Consider the following 14,526-nt stretch of genomic DNA (forward strand, 5'->3'; position numbering starts at 1 on the left):
TTACCATATAAAAAAAGACAAGTTTTTGTGTTTTTCTAATTTCCAAAATTTTCTAGACTTTAATACCTCAAGTAAACTGTCTAGGAGATACATCGTCAGGAATGTTTTCTATTTTTGTATTTTTTTATTTTTCTGATTTTCCACATTTTTAAAAAAATAAGCTACTAAAATTTGTAACAACCCAGCCGATTGTTTTGTATATTGTAGCCTTGTTCCCCCATTTATTGCTTATTCTATGCTCACTTGTTCTTATGTGACTTGTCGGTGTGATTAGTATAGTTCCAGGGATGTTTCGGAATGAGTTGGGATACTTAGTCCTAAGGTTGGAAGCCTAAGTTGAAGGAGTCGATCGGATGTTGATTTATGTGTAAATGACTCCGGAAGAAAGTTTTGATGGTTCCGATAGCTCCTTATTGTGATTTTGGACTTAAGAATGTGGCTAGATATTGATTTGGAGGTCCGTAGATGATTTCGGTTTGAATTGCGAAAGTTGAAAAAGTTGAAGTTTCGAGAGTTGAGAGGTTTCATCGAGAGTTGACTTTGTTATTATCGGGCTTATATTTTAGTTTCGGAAGTTGGCATAGGTCTGTTATATCATTTATAACGCGTGTGAAAAATTTGAGGTTAATCGGAGTTGGTTTGATAGGTTTCGACATCGATTGTAGAAGTTGGAAATCAATTAGTTTTCTTAGGCTTGAACTGGGGTGCAATTCGTGATTTTGATATGATTTGAGGCCTCAAATAAGTTCGTATGATGTTTTGGGATATGTTGGTACGTTTGGATGGGGGCCCGGGCCTTGGTAGTGATTTGGGTTGAAATCAGAATAAGTTTGGACTTTAGGAAATGCTGAAATGCTTCAAGTCTGGTGCGATCGCACCCGTGAAGGATTTGGTCGCAGGTGCGTGACTACAGAAGCGATCATGGAATCACAAGTGTAGATTTTGTTGGTGCTGAGGGGATGCGCAAGTGTGAGGTTTTGTTCGCATTTGCGGGATCGCAGATATAAGAAATGGAGCGCAGGTGTGAAGTGGCGAAGGGCAGGAGTTTTGGCAAAACCAGAGCCCAGGTCGCAGGTACGACCCCGCAGAAGCGGAGACTGGTTCGTAGAAGTAAAGACAGGGGGGCCTTCATAGAAACTGAAGAAGCAGAGTTTTTTGCTGCACCTGCGGAGCCAACCGCAAGTGCAAAAAGCCTGGCAGATTTATAAGGTCGAGGGTTTGAGTTATTTTCTCATTTTTAGACTTTGCAAGCTCGGCTAGAGGAGATTTTTGAGAGGGGTTTCACTAGATTTCAAGAGGTAAGACGCTTTTAATTATTTTTATTCATTAATATTGAATTTTCCACCTAGATTGTGTGTTATTAAGGTGGAATTTGGGGAACTTTGGATTAGGGATTGGAGAGTAAGATTTGAGAATTTGAGTGACGATTTGAGGTGGGAATTGAGTAATTTTGGTATGGTTGGACTCGTTATGGAATGAGTGTTCGGATTTTGTTAATTGTTTTTGAATTCTGAGGTATGGGCCTGGGGTTAACTTTTTTACTTTTGTTAAAGAACCTAACTTTATCATATGGAATCGATTCCTTTAGCTTGTGTTGATTGTATTAAGTTATTTGTGACTAGATTCGAGTCATCCGGAGGCCGATTCGCGAGGCAAGGGCTTGTTGGAGTAGTGATTTGCACGATTTGAGATTAGTAACTCTTCTAAACTTGGTTCTGAGGGTATGAATGCCTGAAATATGTGTTATGTGGTTGGTGTTGAGGTGACGCACATGCTAGGTGACGGGCATGAACCATGGTAATTATGACCCGGTCAATTCTACGTTACTGTGTAGTTATCTAATCTCGTTATTATTTATGTACTCTCCATGTATTAGAGAAATTGAGCTGTGATTCATGTTATAAATCATGATTGGGCTATATACTGGTACTATTGGGACTAACTGAGGTCATTTTTGTTGTTGAATCATTTGTTTAAATTGCAGTTATGTACTCAGTCGCATTCATCATTTGCATATCATATCTCAGTCTCAGTTATCATTTATTGTACATCATGTGATCCTTATTTGGGCTAATTGGCATGCTAGATTTGTGAGCCTGAGAGACTGGAGAGATTATGAATGAGTGGGGTCTGAGGGTCGGAGTGTGAGTGATATTGATGGGATCGAGCTGCACGCCACAACAAGTTTTATTTATTCATGATGGGATCAGGATGCACGTCACAACAGGTATTATTGATTTATGATGGGATCAGGCTGTGCGCTGTAGCATGTTTTATTAGTGCTTGGGCAGGATCCGCCCCTTCAGAGTCTGATATACCAGGAATGAGCGCATGTACCGTATAATGCTGAGTGATTGAGTGAGAGTAGAGAAAGTCAGATTGAGCACTCTAGGAGTGTGAGTACGCGAGGTTATCATTGTGATGCATTACATGTGACATGCATTCTTGACATGTAGACATAGAGATGTAACATTCCTCATATCAGTCACACCTGGCATATATTATTCGTGTTGAACTTAAATTGTTAAACTTGAAAGCATGCCTACATTTCTTTACTGTGCACAAACTGATTATGAGATTTCTCTGAGTTGTTACTGTTATTTTTCCGGTCATATCCGTACTGTTATAATCTAGATTTAGACTATACCTATCTGAGCTCATCACTAGTTTTAGCCCGAGGCTAGTCCAATTACTTATTGATTATATTGGGTCAGTTATACTCATACTATACTCTGCACTTCGTGTGTAGATCCAGGGTACTTCTGGGCACGGTGGTTGCTAGACTTGGAGCATTTCCTACTTGGAGACTTTTGAGGTGGCTGCTTTCGCGTCCGCAGACCTCGACTCTCCTTCTCTTCTTTTTATATAGTACCGTTCTATCATTCCAGATAGTTGTATAGAAGTTTTAACTATGTTAATATCTAGTAGCTCATGTACTCAGTGACACCCGGATTTTGGGAATTTTATATTTGAGTCATAGTATTTCTTATCGACTATTTATGAGAGTTATTACTGTTAAACCTGTTCATCTTATTTTCAATTTAAAAAATGCGCAATTATTTGTGGTTGTCGACTTTCCTAGTGCGGTGATAGGCACCATCACGGTATGTTGAGTTTTGGGTCGTGAAAAAACTACTACTAAGAAGTTAATGTTTTTACTAACAAAAGGAATTCTCCCACCCCACTGTACCTTAAGGAAAGACACCACCCTGCTAGGAACTTAATCCAAAGTACCCCTCCACTCCACCCGTGGAAACCTTGGCATAGCCAACATTACCGTCTTGGCGTGACAATCAAGAATAGCATGATAGGGTGACAACCAATCCATGCCGAAAACAATATCAAATTCTACCATACTGAGCAATAATAGATCAACTCTGGTCTCAAAACAACCAAGAATAACTAAACATGATCGATATACACAGTCAACACTAATGGAATCTCCCACAAGCATGGAAACATAAATAGGAGAACTCAAGGAATTACGAGATATACCCAAATATGGAGAAAAGTAAGATGACACATAGGAATAAGTGGAGCCTGGATCAAATAAGGCTGATGCATCTCTATGGCAACCAGAACAATACCTGTGATGACTTAGTCTGATGCAACCACCTCTGTCCTAGGGGGAAGAGCATAACATCTGGCCTGGCCTCCCCCTCTAGGGAGACCCCTACCCGCCTGACCTCCACTTCTAGCTATCTGTGTAGGTGGAGTGACAGCTGGTGCGGCAACCACTATTTGAGAAGTTTGAGGACCCGGTGGAAGACGTGGAGCAGGAGTGGTCTGTGGAGGTGCACCCCTCCTGAGTCTGGGGCAGTACCTCACTATATGACGAGTATCACTATAATCAAAACAAGCTCTCATAGGACGTGGCTGCATAAACTGGCTCGGGCCTGGTCAACTGGATTTACCGCTGAAAGCACCCCGTGTAGGAGGTGCACTAGACAGTGGCGGTGCATAATGGTCAACCTGAGACCTAGGAGTAGCCGGAATACTACTGGAAGATGGATGTGTTGAATGAACTGGGTGACTTACATAGACTCACCATAAATGGCTGGCACTGGGGCACATGTACCACTATACGTGCCAGAATCTCGAGGCCTCTTAGACTCCCTAAGCTCTCTCCCGACCCCATATACCCTCCAATCTTTGAACGATCTCCACCACCTACTAGTATGGGGTATCAGTCTCCAACTCTAGATCCATGATGAATCTAATACCATAGTTGAGCCCTTCAATAAATTGACAAACTCGCTCTCTGACTGTAGAAACTAAGGATGGTACATGTCTGGACAACTCACTGAACCTGAAAGCATACTCCGACATGGTCGTAGTACCCTGGCATAACTACTTAAACTCGGCGTGCCATGCATCCCTAAGGCTCTAGGGAACAAACTCTCTTAGGAACATCTCTAAGAACTAAGCCCATATGAGTGAAGCTGCCTCGGCTGGGCTACCCAACCCGTACACTCGCCATCACTGATAAGGCTCTCCCTTAAGCTGGAACATAGTAAAATCAACCCCACTCATCTCCACAATACCCAAAGTACGGAGGATACGGTGGCACTCCTCAAGAAAACTATGTGTATCATTTGAAACTAAGCCATTGAAAGTAGGAGGGTGATGCTTGTTGTACCTCTCGACCTGAGCTGCTCCTCCTCAGATGTTGCTGCCCTAACCTCGGGCCAAACTAGGATAACCAGCTGCACTGGTATGACCTCTAGGACCTGGTCAACCTGGACCCGCTGCTTTAAGGTACGGGCTGCCAGAGTTTGTGCTCCTCCCCCAGCCTGAGATGTGGCCGGTGGAAGTGGGATCAACCTTGCCTGAGCTAGAGTACGAGAGATGCTTAGGAACTAGGCGAGAGTCTCCTAAAGTGCAGAAGTAGTAGCAGGCATCTCAGGTACCTGCCCTCCAACTAGAGCTACTAGTGGCCCCTCTGTCGTAGTTCGAGCAGGTGCTATTGGCTGCACCATGTGCCTGTCCCCGGCCTCTCACGGCTCTAGTAGGGGGTGCAGATGTATGATCGTCAGATCCTGTTGTGCGTGTCCTTACCATCTGTAAGAGAATAGAAAGACAAATATTTGGACTTTGAAGTCAACAAATTCGCACAATAAGGAATCAAAGAAGTAAAGCTTTTTCTAATAGTTCTATAGCCTCCCAAAGATAAATACAGATGTCTTAGTACCGATCAATGAGACTCTACTAAACTTGTTTGTGACTTATAACATATATGAACCTATAGCTCTGATACCAACTTATCACGATTCCAATGTCCCTCTTTAGGATGTCGTGATGGCACCTAGTCTCTAAGACTAGGTAAGCCTAACATACATGCAAAATATAACTGAGATAATGATAAAACTCTCAAATAACTCATCAACTATAATAAAAGAACTCCGCAACTCAAAAAAACAAATTCCCAAATTTCGGTGAGATCAAGTCACAAGATCTACAAGAAATTACTGAACATCCCTATACATCAGTATCTAATAAAAGGGAAAGAAAATAATATAGAACTAGATAGAGGGTGACTCTGAGGCCTGCGAACGCCGACATGTATACCTTGAAGTCTCCAAATCTGAACTCAACTCACTGGTGCTTGAACTAGCACTAAAAGATGTGTAGAAGTATAGCATGAGTACACCACAACGATACCTAGTAAGTGGCAAGCCTAACCTCGGTAGAGTAGTGACGAGGTCAGGTAAAGGCCCTATTGATGTGATTCTTTGAGTTAACAAAGAACCAATTCCGATGTGATTCTTTGAGTTAACAAAGAACCAACCAATCAAGATCAAGATCTTAAAACGAAAACACGGTTTGTGGGTCGATTTCAAGAAACAATATATCTCAAGTTTAGGACTCGGAATCTGATTATTCAAAAATGACGTGAAAGATGACGATTTGTTGAAGGAGACAAAGGCTTTCTGCAATAATTCTTGAAACTTACACGAAACAAAAGTTGAAGACAAATGAGAGGGAGAAGATTGACAGCGAAGATTGATAATAATTGAGCAACATCAACCCAAAATTATATGTAACTCGATCGAGATCGACCTGGGATGGTCGGAGACCATGGCAGGGCAGAGGCTTTTACAGCGATACTGTTAACGCGCAGGTTTTCCTAGCGTCATTCTTCTATATCGTTCTAATTATAGGGTTTGGTTTTTCCTATTTTTTTTTTAAATTGGAGGGTTTTCTAATTGGAGGGAATGTAATTTCTTGTCCCAAAAAATTGGAGAGAAAGGTTGTACGGAGGGAAAGTTAAAATAATAAAAAATTTAATTCAATTAGGGATTTTTAGTGGTAATTTTTTTTATTGTCATTAAAGGATATCTTTTACTGGCTAATGGTCATGTGACACTAATATTTCAGCTTAAATAATTCATTAGTGGCAATTACCTAATTGCTGCTAAATGATAGCCGTCAAAGACCTTTTTTGTAGTAGTGTAAACAGAAGGCATCGGAAGATTTTCTGCTAAAAATAAGGTGGATATGATTGATTGTCTAGAGACTAGAATAAAATCACACAAAGCTGATAGAGTCACTATGAAGTTTGGTAGAGATTGGTCCTTTCATACTGAATATAGTCATACACCAAATGATAAAATATGAGTAGGATGGAAGACTGACAATGTGGCAGTCACCATTCTAGATTTTGCAGCTCAACTAATTTACTACCAACTGGGGGATCTTATTTTACAATTCCATTGCTTGATGATAATTATCTGTGGCCTGAATACTGTAGCTGAGAGGAAAGAATTATGGAACCATTTGAAGATGATACACACTACTGTAAAGGAACCTTGTCTTGTCCTTGGTGACTTTAATGTTGTCTTGTCAGCAGATGATAGAGTGAATGGTAATCATGTTCCTTTCAATGAGACTATGGATTTTCAACAAGGCATCACTCCCTTATTATTATAGACACTAAAGTTGCCAGACATAAATTGAAGACTCAATTCAAATTGTTGTCTATATTGCTTGATCAGGAATCTTTTAAAGATGCTTTGCATGAAACATAGAACATACCAGTAGAAGAGCATACCATGTTTGTAGTATGAAAAAAGTTGCAAAAGTTAGAAAGCAACACCAAAGGGATACAGAGAGAATACTCCTCAGAAGAGAAGAAGCTAGAAAACCTGAAACAATAGATGACGACAGTACAAGAGGCTCTTTCTAGTGATATGTTCATTCATCAACTGATAGAAGAAGATAGAAACACCTTGTCACAATTGGATAAATGGATTGTAGTACAATAAAACATATTAAGGTATGAGTTTAGGGCCACATGAATAGACTATGGGGATGCCAATACTAAGTACTTCCATGCCCACATCAAGGCCAGACATGCTCGAAATAAGGTATCATCCATTTATAAATCATTTGAAGACAGTCTCACATAACCAATGATGGTATATAAAGAGTTCACAACTTTTTTCCAAGGATTGCTAGGGAATTCAGCTACTGAGTTGCCTTGTTTTGATGTAGAAATAGCTAGAGATGGCCCTTGCTTATCAATTCAACAGCATCAAGAGGTAATGATACCTGTTACCAGAGATAAAACCACAAAGGTAGTCAAAGAACTTCCAGTTGAGGGATTGATTGATTCCAAGCTGAATATTTTCAGAAGTACTGGGAGGTGATTGGTAATAAAGTAACCTTGGCCATACAACAATTCTTTGAGAATGGAAAACTCTAAATAAACTGCACCACCATCACCTTAGTGCCTAAACTTCCAAGTCCTAGCTATGTCAAGGACTTTAGACCTATTACCTATTATTCTACTATCTACAAGATAATTGCAAAACTCCTTACCAACAGGCTCAAGAATGTAGTGAATTGCTTGGTTAGTAAGTCCTAATATGTTTTTATTGAAGGCAGGATCATTCTGGACAATGTAATTGTAGCACCTGAGTTGGTAAAAGGATACTCAAGGAAAGAGGTGTCTGCTAGATGCATTATCAATGTGGACATTAGAAAAGCTTATGATTCAGTTGAATGGAGCTTCTTGAGAATGATATTACTTGAGTTTGGCATCCCTTTAGAGAACTTGATTATGACTTGTGTCACTACTGTGAGATATACACTGCTGGTAAATGGAGGCCCAACTTCAAAGTTTCAAGCAAAGAAGGTACTAAGACAAGGAGACCTCATGTATCCATATCTCTTTGTCTTAGCAATGGAGTAATTAAATATATCCCTAAAGCAGTTGAGATACAACCCAAATTTTAACTTCCACCCCAAGTGTGATAATCGAGAATTGATTCACATTTGTTTTGCGGGTGATCTGTTGATGTGTTGTAGAGCAGATAAGATCTCAAGCCAATTGATGTTGCAAACTTTCCAATATTTCTCTTAAGTTTCAGGACTTCAAGTAAATTTGGAAAAAAGTTCCATATACTTGGCAGGAGTCTCACAGGAATTCAAAGCAGAAATCATACAGAACTGGCTATTTACTGCTGGTGAACTACATTTCAAATACCCGGGGGTGCCACTTTCTTTTAAAAAGCTAAACATACATCAGTGTATGCCCTTGGTAGACAGAAATGCTGCAAGGGTCAGATGTTAGACAATAAAGTTTTTAATCTATAGTGTAAGAGTACAATTGATTAAGGGTGTGCCGTTTGAGATGCAAACTTATTGGGCTAGGTTTTCTTGTTGCCAAAAACGATTTTAGCTGTGGTTACTAACATCTACCGGACCTTCCAGTGGACAGGAAGTACTAATTTCTCCAGGAAAGCCCTTTTGGCATGGGATAAACTATGTCTGCCTAGATCTACTGAGGGAATCAACATCATTGACATCCTCAAGTGGAATATAGCTACTTTATGCAAATTACTATGGACAGTAACATTGAAAGAAGATAGACTATGGACTAAATGGATACATGGTATCTACACCAAGGCACAAGATCTAATGCAAATGAAAACACCACAACAAGCTAGTTGGCTGGTTAAAAAGATCTTTGAAGCAAGGCAATAGCTAGATGAAGCAAGAGATCTTATCACAATGCTAGAAGGAATTGTTGACAAAGGAAAATTCAACATTAAGAAAGCCTACATATCTCTTATGCCTCAATATGAAAAAGTCTCATGGAAAATTCTGGTGTTGGCTAAGAGCTTACTACCTAGTAGCCAATTCATATTATAGCTAGCTATCCAAAAAAGACTATCCACACTAGACAGACTAAAGAGATGTGAGTGCAGGTTTCTCAGGGTTGTGTGCTCTGTGCGACTGACTCTATTGAAGATCTTCAATATTTGTTCTTCTCCTGCCTATACTAAAACAACATGTGGAGGATCCTAACAAGCTGGGCAGGAACAATAAGACCTAACTAGGAAGAGGAGGTAGCATGTCACTTCAAGAAAGTTAACAATTATAGACCAAATGCATGTATCCTGGGACTCCTATTTGCAGCAACAGTCTACCATATCTGGGAAGAAAGAAATAGGCGCAGGTTCATCAACCAGAAACTAGAAAGCAAGCAGCTCATCAGAGAGATCATAATACATCGACATATGAAAGTGTGACGACCCGGCCGGTCATCTTAAGAATTAATGCCCTGATCCCCTATTAACTGCTTTCCTCATATTTATTCTACCATTTTAATTTGTTGTGATGTTCGGTTTTGAGTTTCGGAGAGTTTTGAGACATTAGTCCCTAAATGAGAGCTTAAGTTTGGGAAATTTGACCGTAGTCGGAATAGTGTGAAGACGGCCTCAAAATGAAATTATGATGGTCTCGTTAGCTCTGTTGGGTGATTTCAGGTTTACGAGCGTGATTGAATTGTGTTTTGGAGGTCCGTAGCTAATTTAGGCTTGAAATGCCGAAGTCGAATTTTTGAAAGTTTCCGGTTCGATAGTGAGATTTTGATCTGAGAGTCGGAATAGAATTCCAGAAGTTGGAGTAGGTCCGTAGTGTTGAATTTGATGTGTGTGCAAAATTTCAGGTCATTCGGATGAGGTTTGATAGACTTTTTGATTGAAAGCGTAATTTGCTAGTTTTTGAAGTTCTTAGGCTTGAATCCGACGTTAAATTGGTATTTTGATGTTGTTTTGAGCGTTCCGAAGGTTGAAATAAGTTTGAATGATGTTTTAGGATTGGCTGGCATGTTTGGTTTGGGTCTTGGGGGCCTCGGGTAAGCTTCGGGTGCTTGGCAAAAGTTGAATTTGGACTTAGGAAGATTTTTGCATTGCTAAACCTGTCATAACCGCACCTGCATGTGTGGGACAGTAGGTGCGGCGCCACAGAAGTGGCTATTGGACTGCAGAAGCGGAAATTTGGTCCAGCTCTAGGAGCCGCAGGTACGAGAAAGGTAACGCACCTGCGAGACCGCAGGCGCAGAAAGTCTGTCGTAGAAGCGGAAAGTTGATTTAATGAGAAGTCGCAGATGCGACCTTGGCTCCACAGAAGCAGGACCGCGGGTGCGGTCCCAAGGCCGCAAATGCGATTTAACTGGGCAGAACATATAAATACTTGCTTTCGCGAATTTGAATTATTTTCACCTCTTTTCAAACGGGAAGAAGCTTTGGGGAGCATTTTCAAAGGAGATTTTCAGAGGAATTCATTGGGGTAAGGTCTTTGGTCCCTAAACTCGTTATTGGGGTGATTTTTATCATTATAAACATGAAAATTTAAGGAAAATCAGTGTGGGGGTTAGGGCTTGACTAATTAGAGACCTTTGAGTGATGATTTGAGGGACCATTTGAGGTCTGATTTTGGTACTTTTGGCAGGACTGAACTCGTGGGAGTGTGAGGATTTTCGAAATGTAAATTTCACCTAATTCCGAGATGTGGGCCTGAGGGGCATTTTGGTCATTTTACCTAATTTCGCGCATTAGCTTAGAATTTAATTGTAGAATTAGTTACTTGAAGTGTTATTTACGTTATGCAATTGAACTGAATAGATTTGGGCCATTTGGAGTCAAGTACTTGTGACAAGAGCGTGGTTTCGGGTTGATTTGAGTTGGTTCGAGGTAAGTGGCTTGCCCAACCTAGTATGGGGGACCTTCCCCTTAGGATTTGGTATATTTGATAATTGAAATTCCTTGTACGTGAGGTGACGAGTGTGTACTTGAGCTAATTGTTGAAAATTCGGTTTTCTTTAAGTAATTTCAATTGTGTTCATTTTTCCTGTTTTATACTACTTGCAATTTAAGCTTGTTGTTAGCTTAGAAAAAGCATCTTTAATTGACTTGATTGCTTATCTACTTAAACCGCCTTAATTGTATGATGGGAAGCATGTTAGGTTAGAATTACCTGTTTTACTTTGTACAAAATTGAGCTTAATTGAGTATTCTTTGTGTTGCTGCTGTGTGTTATTACTTTGGGACTACGGGACGGCATCCCGGGAGATCCTTATACGTATTTATGATTTGAGCTGAGGTGAGGGATACCGAGAGATCCGTGGTACGTATTTTGAGGATACCAAGAGATCCCTAGTATATATATTGAGGATACCAAGAGATCCCTAGTATATATATTGAGGATACCAAGTGATCCCTAGCATATATTGAGGATACCAAGAGATCCTCGGGATACCAAGAGATCCTTGACATATATTGAGGGTACTAAGAGATCATCGGGATACTAAGAGATCCCCGGTTATTATCCTTGTGAAGAGTGGTATTTTCTTGTGATTGTTTTATCTATGTTCCAGTTATTGCATTCCTTATTATCCTGCATTAAATTCTTACTGTCAACTTTCAACTGTACTGGTTATCTTATTCTGTCATCCCTTATATTTTATTTAATCTCAGTAGGGCCCTGACCTTCCTCGTCACTAACCGACCGAGGTTAGGCTCGGCACTCACTGAGTACCACTGTAGTGTACTCATGCCCTTTCTGTGCATGTTTTTCATGTGCATATCCAGGTACCTCCATGCAGACTTTCCACGCTTGAGATGAGGCATCGTAGAAACTTCGAGGTATATCTGCCGCATCCACAGACTGAAGAGTCCCTTTTCTACTCTCCCTTTTGTATTAGCCCTTCCGTACTTTGTATCCTTGTTAGATATTTTGGAGCTAGACATTGTAGACTTTTAAAGGCTTGTGATCATGAGATTTCGGGTTTTAGGAGATGTGTTTAGCTTTCGAGAGTTATTATTGTGTATGCCAAGAGGCACTTTAAATTACTGTTTTATTTCACTACTTCGATTTTAAATTATTTCTTCCGTAAATTGATTTATTTTTCTGCTTTGTTAGGTTTACCTAGTCGTAGAGACTAGGTGCCATCACGATGGTTCACGGAGGGTGAACTGGGGTCGTGACAAGTTGTCATCAGAGCTCTAGGTTTATAGGAGTCATGAATCACACGCCAGTTTATTAGAGTCTCATGGATCGGTACGGAGACGTCTGTACTTATCTGCGATAGGCTATGTAGCTGTCAGGAAAATTCCACCTCATTTGGTTTCCTTGTCATGCGAGACTTTGACATCACAATTCTTAACTTCTGTCTTTTATTCTCTCATAGATGGTGAGGACACGCGCTACCCGAGATGATCAGGCACCGATGCCCCCTACTACAGCCGTTAGAGGCCAAGGATGTGCACATGGTGCAGCCAGAGCACCTGTGCAAGCTGCCACCAAGGCACCACCAGCGGTTCCAGCCGGAGTCCAGGCACCTGATACGCCTACTGCTACTACTACTCTAGCACTTCAGGAGACTCTGGCATAGTTTATGAGCATGTACACCACTTTGGCTCAGGCAGGGTTGCTTCCCCTTGCTGCAGCTACATCTTAGGCCGGGGGAGGAGCACAAACTCCCGCTGTCTGCACTCTTGAGAAGCAAGTGCATGTTGACCAGGTCCCTAAGATTATTCCTGTATAGCCTGCTGTCCGAGATCAGCCCGAGGATAGGGCAACGGTTTTCGAGAATGAGCAGCTGAGGCTTAAGAGGTTCAAGAAGTACAAGCCTCTTGTATTCAGTGGTCTAGCATCGGATGATGCTCTGGGATTTCTATATGAGTGTTACCACATTCTCCATACCATGGGTATATCAGGGTCGAGCACAGTCCGGATGAGGCTGCTTCACTGACTTGGACTCAGTTTTCAGATCTGTTCCTGAGAGAGTATATTCCTCAAAGCCTCAGGGATGCATGGCGCGTAAAATTCGAGCATTTGCTCAAGGGTGCTATGACTGTCTCAGAGTATGCTGTCTGTTACACTAGTTTGACTAGACATGCACCAGCCTATGTTTCTACTGTTCGCGAGAGGGTTCGCCGGTTTCTTGAGGGCCTTATTCCCAGCATCAGGTCTAGCATGGCTCGTGAGTTGGAGATAGATATTTCTTATCAGCAGGTCATAAGCATTGCTAGGAGGATTGAGGGTATGCATGCTAGGGAGGGAGAGGAGAGGAAGACTAAGAGGTCTCGAGAGTCCGGCCATTATTCTGGTGCCTGTGCCCCAGCTGCAGGTCGTCATGGTAGGGGTTATATGAGTCACCCTATTCATTCCGCACTTCCAGTAGCTAGTGGTATTCCAGCTCCTCCTAGGCATCAGGAGCCTTATTATGCACCTCCGGTATCTAGCGTGCCTCATGTGCGGGAAGTTTTCAGAGGTTAGTCCAGCAGACCTAACCCGAGCCAGTCACAGCTGCCACGTCCTCCCAAAGCTTGTTTTGAGTGTGGTGACACACGCCATATGGTGAAGGATTGCCCTAGACTTAGGAGAAGTGCGCCTACACAGACTTCTCAGCCATAGCCAGCCCCGTAGAGTTCTCAAGCTATGGTTACAGCTCCAGTTGCTACCCCACCTACTCAGCCAGCAAGAGGTGGAGGTCGAGGAGGTAGAGGTCGCCCTAGAGGGGAGGCTAGTCCCGATAATATGCCCTCCCTGCCCATACCGAGGTTGTTGCCTCTAGTTCTATCATCACAGGTATTATACTAGTTTGTCACATAGATGCATCGGTTCTATTTGATCTAGGCTCCACTTACTCTTATGTATCTTCTTATTTTGCTCCGTATTTGGGTATACCTCGAGATTCTTTGAGTTCCCCTGTTTATGTTTCTACTCTCGTGGGAGATTCTCTTGTTGTGAACCGCATTTATCGGTCGTGTTTGGTTGCTCTTAGTGGTTTTGAGACCATAGCCGATTTATTATTGCTCAGCATGGTAGATTTTGATATTATCTTGGGCATGGACTGGTTGTCTCCCCATTATGCTATTCTTGATTGTCACGCCAAAACCGTGACGCTGGCTATGCTAGGTGTACCGCGTGTTGAGTGGAGGGGTGCTTTAGATCACACTCCTAGTAGAGTTATTTCTTTCCTTAAGGTTCAGCGAATGGTTGAGAAGGGGTGTGATGCGTATTTAGCTTATGTGAGAGATGTCAGTATTGATACCCCTTCAGTTGATTCAGTCCTAGTAGTACGATATTTTCCTGATATGTTTCCAGCTGATCTTCCGGGCATGCCACCTGATAGAGATATTAATTATGGTATTGATCTGTTGCCGGGCACTCAGCCCATTTCTATTCCTCTGTATTGTATGGCTCCTCTTGAGTTGAAGGAGTTTAAGTATC

Source organism: Nicotiana sylvestris, chromosome 7 (genome assembly GCF_000393655.2).
Source record: "Nicotiana sylvestris chromosome 7, ASM39365v2, whole genome shotgun sequence".
In the NCBI taxonomy this organism is placed as follows: Eukaryota; Viridiplantae; Streptophyta; class Magnoliopsida; order Solanales; family Solanaceae; genus Nicotiana; species Nicotiana sylvestris.